General features: G+C 34.9%; 1 non-coding gene across 1 annotated transcript; it reads left to right on the top strand.

The window, feature by feature from the left end:
* The first annotated feature begins 276 nt into the window (after positions 1–276).
* Positions 277–380, top strand: LOC122151677. The gene has a single exon (XR_006164249.1). It is a non-coding gene; the product is annotated as a U6 spliceosomal RNA (small nuclear RNA).
* Positions 381–9880: the final 9500 nt, after the last annotated feature.

The raw sequence follows: 9880 nt of genomic DNA, 5'->3' as shown, positions 1-9880 counted from the left end.
TGTTTGGGCTAAGCCTTAGACCTACTGAATCAGATCATTACAGGATGGAACAAGGTAAAGACAATGATTTAGGAAGACCAAAGCAGAGATGACACTTTGAATTGTGGTTTTGGAAAAGGATACTGAAAATACCATTGACTGTCAAAAGAATGAACAAATCTGTTCTGGCAGAAGTATAGCAAGAATGCTCCTTAGAAGTGAGAATGGCCAAACTTGTCTCACCTCCTTTGGTCATTTAGCAATAGGTACTAGTCCCTTACAAAACATATCATAACTGTGCTTGCTTCAGGAGCACATATACTAAAATTGGAGCTATAGAGAGATTAGCATAGCCCCTATGAAAGGATGATACACAAATTTGTGAAATGTTCCATATATTTTAATATTAAATTTTCAGAAGTAGATAACACATTAAAAGGGCAAAGGTATAGCACTGAATCAAGGGCAAATTAGATTAATGAGATTGAAGACAAATACCCAAATACTTCTTTGGAAAGAGATAAATCAGGAGGAAAAAAAAAAGATCAAAACACTATGCAGAAAGCCTAAGGTTCATGTGGGATATCATCAAAAGGAATAATCTATGTGTCACTGGAATTCCAGAACTGGAAGACAAAAGGAAAAAAAAAAAAAAACAGAAAATGCACCAAGATTTGTTGTAAGAGAATTTTCCTGATAAGATTAAAGATGAGAATATATCCAGTCAGGAAATCCAACAAAACCTGAACAGGACAGAGTCCAAAATAAATTCACCAAGATATTTTATTATAAAACTGACCAGAAACCAAAGACAAAGAAAGAATCCTGAAAGCAGCACAGGAAAAATGAAAAGTTACCTGTAAAGAACAACCAGGAAAATAAGCTCAGTTTTCTCAGCAGAAACCATGCAAGGGAGAAGGCAATGGGATAGTTTGCAGAAAACTCTGAAAGAGAAAAATTTCCAAACAAGAGTTATATACCCAACAAAATTGCCCCTCAAACATGATGGTGAAATTAGGAGTTTTCCAAATAAGAAATTAAGGGAATTTTTTAAAACCAGACCAACCTTACAAGAGATAGTAAAGATAGTACTTTAAACAGAAAACTAATAATAACAAACAATAATTGACCATTAACAACATTATCATGTAACCCAGAAACCAACCCAGTTATGGAAGTATCCAAAGTAAATTAAGCTTACAAAATTGTAAAAAAGGAACCAGAGACATCAATTAGCAAAAGAGGACAACTAAAACCAAAAAAGAAAAGGGGGAAAAAAGAAAAAAGAAAAAAAAAAACAGTGTATTTACAGAACTTCTAAATGGTGAGGAAGTCAAGAGAGTTGCAAAGTAGAATGGACTGTTCTTAACTTGGAGAGAAAATTATAAATCACAGGGTAACCTCACAGAAACTTTATAAACTTTCACATCACAATAAAAAAAGAGGACAGGCACAAATATTTAGCAAATACTAAAACAACAGGAAGAATGACGGAAATGATAAAATGATTTGTAAACAAAATAAGCTCAGCATGGAAAAATATATGGAACAAAGAAACCACGAACACCACACACACACACACACAAAAAAAAAAAAAAAAGAAAGAAAGAATAAATAACAAAATGACAGCAACCAACTCATACTTGTCAATAATTACACTGAATGTTAATGGAATAAATGCACGACTCAAGGGAGGGAGAATTGCAGACTGGATGAGGAAACATAACCCATCAATATGCTGTCTACAAGTGATACACCTTTAGAGACTAGGAAAAGAAAAAAAAATAGACTAAAAATCAAAGGTTGGAGAAAGATATATCAAGCAAATGACAACCAAAAAAGAGCAGGAGTGGCAACATAAATTTCTGATAAAATTGACTTTAAGACAAAAACCACCACAAGAGACAATAAAGGACACTTTATAATAATTAAAGGATCAATTGAACAAGAAGATATCACCATAATAAATTACCTTTTAATCCAATGAAAGAGCCCCACAATATATTAATTAGACTTTCAGAGAATTGAAAACACAAGTAGATTACTCCATAGTCATAGCAACTTTAATACACAACTTTCAATGAATGATAGAACAACTGGGGAAAAACTCAACAAAGATGAAGAAGAGCTAAACAATACAATCCACCAACTTGAACTTATACATATCTACAGAGCACTTCAATCAACAACAGCACAATATACAGTATTTTCCATTATGTGCACATGTATAATCTCCAAGATAGACCATATATTAGGTCTTAAAGCAAGCATAATAAAATTTAAAACAGTGAAATACTGCAAAGCACCTTCTCAGATCACAATGCTCTCAAATGAGAATTCAACAGTAAGAAGATCAACAAAAAAGGAGCAAACACATGGAAACTGAACAACACCATCCTTAAGAATGACTGGTACATAGAAGAAATCAAAAAGGTAATTAAAAATTCCTTGAATCAATCAAGAATGAAAACACAATGGTCGTTTAGTAAATTAACTGGTATGTGTTTTCTAGCCAAGTGGTGCAATTTGCCATGAGCAACCAAGTAGCTCCTGATTGTTAAATTTCTGTTGGGAACAGCACGAAGTAATTTTCTGGTAAGTTTGCTCTCTCTCAGGTGTATAGAATTCTGATGTTGGGATTGGTTACTTTGGCCAGTCTGACAGGTTCAAAAGCACCCTAAATAGATGCTAAAGGAATTGTTCACTGCCAGCTGGGAGATGAGGGGTTTTTGAAAGGGCTGGAGGAAGGCAGCATGCCTGGTCTCTCAAGAATAGGCCTTGAGCTACTGATGGTGATTCTGTCTTCCTTTTGTGGGGTTAGAGGAAGTCAGAAGATTCAACCTCCTTGCCCCTTTGGCTACAACATACCAAAATCTGTGGGAAACAGCAAAAACGGTGATCTGAAGCCAATTTACAGCAATAAATGCACACATCAAAAAAGAAGGAAGAACCAATATCAATACCTTAAACAAACATCTCCAACAATTAGAAGAACAGCAAAAAAAAAAAAAAAGTCTACAGTCACCAGAAGAAAGGAAATAATAAAGATTTGAACAGAAATTAATGAAACAGTAAGTAGAAATACAATAGGAAAAAATCAACAAGACTAGAAGTTGTTCTTTTGTAAAGTTAATAAAATTGACAAACCACTGGGAAATTTAACAAAGGAAAAGAGGGAGAGAATACAAATAACATGAATAAGAGACAAAATGGGTGACACCACAACAGAACTAATTGAAATAAAAAGGATAATATCAGGATACTAGGAAGAACTGTACTCCGAGTATGAAAATCTAGAAGAAATGAACAGATTTCTAGAAACACATTACTTACTTAAACTAACACAGACTGAGGTAGAAAAATTGAACAGACCCATAACAAAAGAAGAACTTACAGACAAAAAAAAAAAAGTCCTGGCCCAGATGGTTTCAACAGAGAATTGTAGCAAATGTTCAGAGAAGAACTGATGCCCATCCAACTCAAAATATTCCAGAACATACAGAAGGATGGAATTCTCCCAAATTCCTTTTATGAAGCAAGCCTAACTTTGATACCAAAACCAGTCAAAGACATCACTAAAAAGGAAAACTACAGACCAATATCCCTCAAGAATACAGATGCAAAAATCTTCAACAAAAATCTAGCCAATAGATTCCAACAACATATCAAAAAAATAATACATTATGACCAAATGGGGTTCATAGCAGGTATGCAAGGATGGTTCAACAATAGAAAAACAAACAACATCCTCCATCACATAAATAAAACAAAGGGCAAGAACCACATGATCATATCAATTGATGCAGAAAAGGCATTTGATAAAATTCAACACCAATTCCTGATCAAAACTCTCAGCAAAATAGGAATAAAAGGGAAATTTCTTAACATAATAAAGGGCATATAAGCAAAACATACAACCAACCATTATTCTCAATGGAAAGAGACTGAAACCATCCCCCTTGCAAACAAGCAACATACAAGGATTACTTCTATCACCACTTCCATTCAATGTTGTGTTGGAAAGTCTTAGCCAGGGCAACAAGGCAATAAAGGGAAATCATAGACATCAAAATTGGTAAGGAAGAAGATAAACTATCCCAATTTGCTGATGATATGTTCCTATATACAGAGGACCCAACAAACTCAGCAATCAAACTACCAGAACTAGTAGAGAGATTTAGCATAGTGGCAGGATACAATATCAACACACACAAAAAAATCAGTTGGATTCCTTTACACCAGCAAAGAGATTGCTGAAAAAGAAAGAAGGAAATCAATACCATTTATTATAGTTAACAAAAAAAAAAAAAAAACCCTCAATAAATACTTGGAAATAAATCTTACCAGGCACACTAAAAAACCTGTACAAAGAAAGCTACAAAAGACTGCTTCAAGAAATCATAAGAAATCTCCGTAAAGGGAAGAACATACCATGCTTGTGAACAGGAAGATTGAATATTGTGAAAATGTTAGTTTTACCCAAAGCAATCTATACATTCAATGCAATCCCAATCCAGATCCCATCAACATTTTTTTTTAAGAATATGGCAAAACCAATCACTAATTTTATATGGAAAAGAAAGAGACCTCTGATAAGCAAAGCAATATTGAAGAAGAACAAAGTAAGAGGTCTCACACTGCTGAATCTCAAAACCTACTATAAGGCCACAGTAGTCTGCCTGGTATTGGTACAATGGCAGACACATAGACCAATAGAATAGAATTGAGAATCCAGAAATATATCCATTGGCCTATGATCAGCTGATATTTAACAAAGGGTTGACATTCATTCCACAGGGAAGAAATAGTTTCTTTCACAAATGGTACTGGCAAAACTGGATATTCATTAACAGAAAATGAAAGAAGATCCATACCTCACACCATACACAAAAACTAACTCCAGGTGGATCAAAGACTTAAATGTGAAACCTAAAACTCTAAAGTTCTTCAAGGAAAAACTTGGGGCAAATTTAGGGGCCTTTATATATGGCATACATAGACTATCAAGCATAACCCAAAATGCACAAAGAGCAGAAGAGAAATTAGATGAATGGGACCTTGTAAAAATAACATTTTTATGTGTTTCCAAAGATTTCTGCAAAAGGATAAAAAGAGAACCTACAGATTGGGAAAAAAAATACTTGGCAATGACATATCTGACAAGAGCTTATCTCTAAAATTTGTAGAAAACACCAACAACTCAACAACAAAATGACAAATAATCCAATTAAAATGGGCAAAAGACATAAATAGTCACTTCATCAAAGAGGATTTTCAGGCAGCCAACAAAAATATAAAGAAATGTTCATAATCATTAGCCATTACAGGCATGCAAATCAAAACAACAATGAGACACCAGCACTTGAAGCAAAATTCAACAAGACAGAAAATTACAAATGCTGATGACATTGTGGAAAGATTGGGACTCTCGTGCACTGCTTTTGAGACTGTAAAATAATACAACCTCTGCGGAGAGTAGTATGGCTATCCCTTAAACAATTGGAATTAGAAATATAATTTGACACAGGATTTCCATTGCTAGATATATATCCCAAAGAGATGAGAGCCAAGACAAGAATAGATACATGCACACTCATGCTCATCGCAGCACTATTTACAAAAGCAAAAAATGGATACAAACTAGGTGCCCGTCAACAGAAGAATGGATAACCAAACTATGGTACAAAGAAACAATGGAATACTGTGCAACCCTAAAGAATAATGTAGAATCTGCAAAACACTGTATATCAAGGATGAACTTGGAGGACATTATGCTGAATGAAATAAATTAATCACAAAAGGACAAGTATTGTATTAGTCCAATATTGTAAAAAAAAGTCAAGGATAGGTTTCTATATGGAAGGAAATTTTCTTTGTTGTTTACCAGGGGTGAGAAGGGAGAGGAAGGATCACTGCCAGACAGGTAGAGACAAGTACTGATTTGGGTGAAGGGAAGGGAAAGGTACCAGATATGAGTGATCAACACAGTGGCATTGAGAAAGAGGAAAACAGAAAGGTGCATGGGAGCTAGAGACAACAAAGATGAACCTTTTTGCACATATGGTATTGTGTTGTCAGTGATGGCAAACATTGATATACAGGTGGACAGATGGGTGAACAGGCTGAATAATTAGGTCTGACTCAACGGCATGTAACAACAACAATGCAGGAGGCAGTGTGCCCATGACCATGTATAGGGTTGCCAGACAATGTTTCTACAAGTTTATTTGTATGTTCTGTAAGAATTTCCAGGTATAGCTGACAAGGGACACTATTGTAGTCACTTCTTGACCATAACCAGCTCCCCAGAAGGAGGAAGTAGTTATACCTGTTGGCTCAGGACCATGGATGCAGGGGACATCAAGCTCAATTGGCATAACATACTACACAAAACATTGTTCCACATACTACTTTGGTGAGTAGCAACTAGGTTCTTAAAAGCTTGCAAGCAGTCATCTAGATGCAACTATGGGTCTATCCTCACTCAGAGCAAAGAAAAATGAAGAAAATCAAGATGCATGGAAACAGTTAGTTCAAGGGACTGGTACATCATGTGATTCTTAGCCTATATGACTATGAGACCAGAACTAGGTGGTGACCAGCTACCACTGTCAACCACTTGGAAGGGGATCTCTGTAGGAGATCCAAGATAGAGTGCAAGATAAATGTGGAACAAAACTCAAAATCATTAAAAAATAAATAAAAAGACTTTGTTTTCTGGTCAGATAGAGGCTGGTGGAACCCCTGAGACTATGGCCCTTAGCTGCCATTCATATCTGGAATTGAACTCACTCTTATGGCTTCCAGGTAAGCAAAATACAGCCATATGAGCTAAACATTTACATTAGGAAGATACACTCCTTGGAGAGAACAATCATGGGAGAATAGAAGGGTTGTGTATGCACAGGGAAACAGCCCAGGGTGCAGGAGTGTATGAGAAGGAGGGACACAGGAAGGAGGTAACTACAGGGAGGAAGTGGGAAGAGAGCTATTGCCTTGTGGGGAATTACAGTCAATGTTATGAGACAAAGTGTATGTGAACTGCTGTATGGAAAATGAAATTTCTCTGTAAACTTTCACCTAAATTACAATTAAAAAAATAGAGAGAGGAAAGAAAAAAAAAAAAAAAGACATATCATAGTTTGATAAAGCAGAGTGTCAGCCAAAAGAGAAAAGACATTCATGAGAATGGATTGACACAGTGGTTGCAGTGATGGATTCAAGCATAGCAAGGAAGCATATGATCAAGAGCTAGTGGTACCAAAGGAAGAAGTTGAAGTTTCACTGAAGGAACAGGTGAAAAGAAGACACCAGTATTTGACAGAATACTCATTGAGATGTTTTCAACAAATGTGAAGATGGTGCAGGACCCAGCAGTGTTCTGTTCTGTTGTGCATAGGGCTGCTATGAGTCATACCCAACCAGATGCCACTAAACAATGACACAATAATAGTTTTGCATTGTCATTTTGCATAAACATCAGCTCAAAATGTATTTCTATCAGTTCTAGTATGAGTGTCTTTACAGTGTGAGTGGAACTTAGACATCTCAAAGTTCTTTGAGTTTTGTTGTAGTTTACACAGGTAAACATCTTTCTGGATTCTTTGCTTTCAGCCAAGAACCATCTGACATTAGCAATGATAAGTCTCATTCCATGTTCTTTTCTAAATCCAGCTTGAATTTCTGACTCTTCCCTGTCAATATACTGCTGCAATTGTTTTTGAGTTATCTTCAGCAGAATTTTACTTGCATGTGATATTAATAATATTGTTTGATAATTTCCACATTCTGTTGGATCACCTGTCTTTGGAATAGGCACAGATATTGATCTCTTCCAGTCGGTTGACCATGTGGCTGTCTTCCAAATTTCTTGTAATAAACAATTAGCACCTCCAGCATTGCATCTGTTTGTTGAAACATTTCAGTGGGTATTCTGTCAATTACTGGTGCCTTTCTTTCACCTGTTCCTTCAGTGCAACTTCAACTTTTTTCTTCAATACCACTGATTCTTGATCATATGCTATCTTGTAAAATATTTGAGTGTCCACCAATTCTTTTTTGTAAAGTTACTCTATGTATTTCTACCCTCCTTTTTTGATGCTTCCTACATCATTTAATATTTTTCCTATAGAATTATTCACTATTGTCCATGAGACTTGAATGTATTTTTTCAGTCCTTTCAGCTTGAGAAATGCCTAGTGTGCTCTTCACTTTTGGTTTTCTAACTCCAGGTGTTTGCACATTTTATTATAATACTTCACTCTGTCTTCTTGAGCCACCCTTGAAAATTTTTTGTTCAGCTCTTATTCCACCATTGTACCTTGTGCTTTACCTACTCTATGTTCAAGAGTAAGTTTCCGAGCCTCTTCTGACATTTATTTTATTTATTTTTTCTTTCTTTCCTATCTTTTAAATTATCCTTTGCTTTCCTCATGTATGATGTTCTTGATGTCATCCACAACTTGTCTGGTCCACAATTATTGGTGTTCAATCCACAACTAATTTTTCAGATGTTCTCGAAATTCAATTGGGATACAATCAAGCAAGGTCTTATTTTGGCTCTTATGGACCTGTTTTAATTTTCTTCAGATTTAATTTGCCCTTGCATGTGAGCAGTTAATGGTTTGTTCCACAGTCACCTCCTGCCCCCTTTTTTTTTTTGGATGGGTAATGTTGAATTTCTCCCACAGCTCTCTCCACAGATGTAGTACATCTGATTTCTGTGTATTCTGTCTGACCAGGTCCACATGGATAGCTGATATTATGCAGTTGAGAAAAGGTATTTGCAGTGACTTAGTCATCAGTCTTGCAAAATTCTCTTGTGATCTCTAGAGTCACATCCATCACCAGGACCATATCTCCAGAATACTGATGCTTCTTCTTTGTTTCCAATTTTCAAATTCCAATCACCAGTAATAACCAATATATGTTTATGCATATTTGGTCAATTATTCACAGCAGAAGTTGGTAAGATTCTTTTTTTAAAAAAATTTTTGGCAACTTAGTTTCATGGAAAAAAACAATCAAATTTATTTCAAATATATATTTTATATGTTTACATAATCATTAGTTAATAATTTTAGTCACATTAATGAGCATATGGCTCATCTTGCAGTATGTGGTCTTTTAGTGGAAAATATTTGGTGTGTGGTCAGGCACCTGTCAGCAAGCTTTTCCAGGGAAATGGAGAAGTATAAGTTGTATAAGTTGACTAGTATACCACTAAGTATAAGTTGACTAGTATACCTTCTTCTTGTCTCTCCCTTCCTCTCTTTATCTTGACCCAATTTACAACTGAGAAGGTAGTATCATAAGTAAATTTGGTCTGAGTTATCCAAGTAAGTGGCATGTAACTTAAATGAGTAAAATAATACTCTGGATGAAATGACTTCTCACAAAGAGCAGGTTCTCAGTTAACTGTTAGTTTTGAAGCAATTGCTACATAGTGCCAAATGTTGAATTCCATTGTACACATCTATGCACTGAGTGTATAAATTTGTTAAGATAAGAATACACATTGTATTGTGTTTTTGGAGCAATGTATACTGTTGCCATTTTTATATTGTATCCAAATTTACAAACAGATCATTAAACTTTGTAAAAAAAAGAAATGCAAATTGAAATTTCTTATTATATTTTATAATGAATTTTGAAAAGAGACTTGCAATTGCCTTCTGTGATGACAGTGTTGTAACTATAGAGAAGAAATTATTTTTAAAATAATTAAAAAAAAAAACACACACACAGAAAAGAAAAGTGACTTTTTTCATTTACCAGTGAGTAATTACCCTTTTATTTAAATATCTTCTAAACTTTAAAACATATGCAGTAAATTTAATATTTGCTTGCTTGATTTTAAGAAATATAGTAATAACATGACATCACATCACTGAATTCTACA

The sequence above is a fragment of the Orycteropus afer genome, unplaced genomic scaffold (genome assembly GCF_000298275.1).
Source record: "Orycteropus afer afer isolate SDZICR_OR568_19922 unplaced genomic scaffold, OryAfe1.0 scaffold00634, whole genome shotgun sequence".
In the NCBI taxonomy this organism is placed as follows: domain Eukaryota; kingdom Metazoa; phylum Chordata; class Mammalia; order Tubulidentata; family Orycteropodidae; genus Orycteropus; species Orycteropus afer.
Note: the sequence above shows the minus strand (reverse complement) of the source record. Positions and strands in the feature narration are given on the sequence as shown.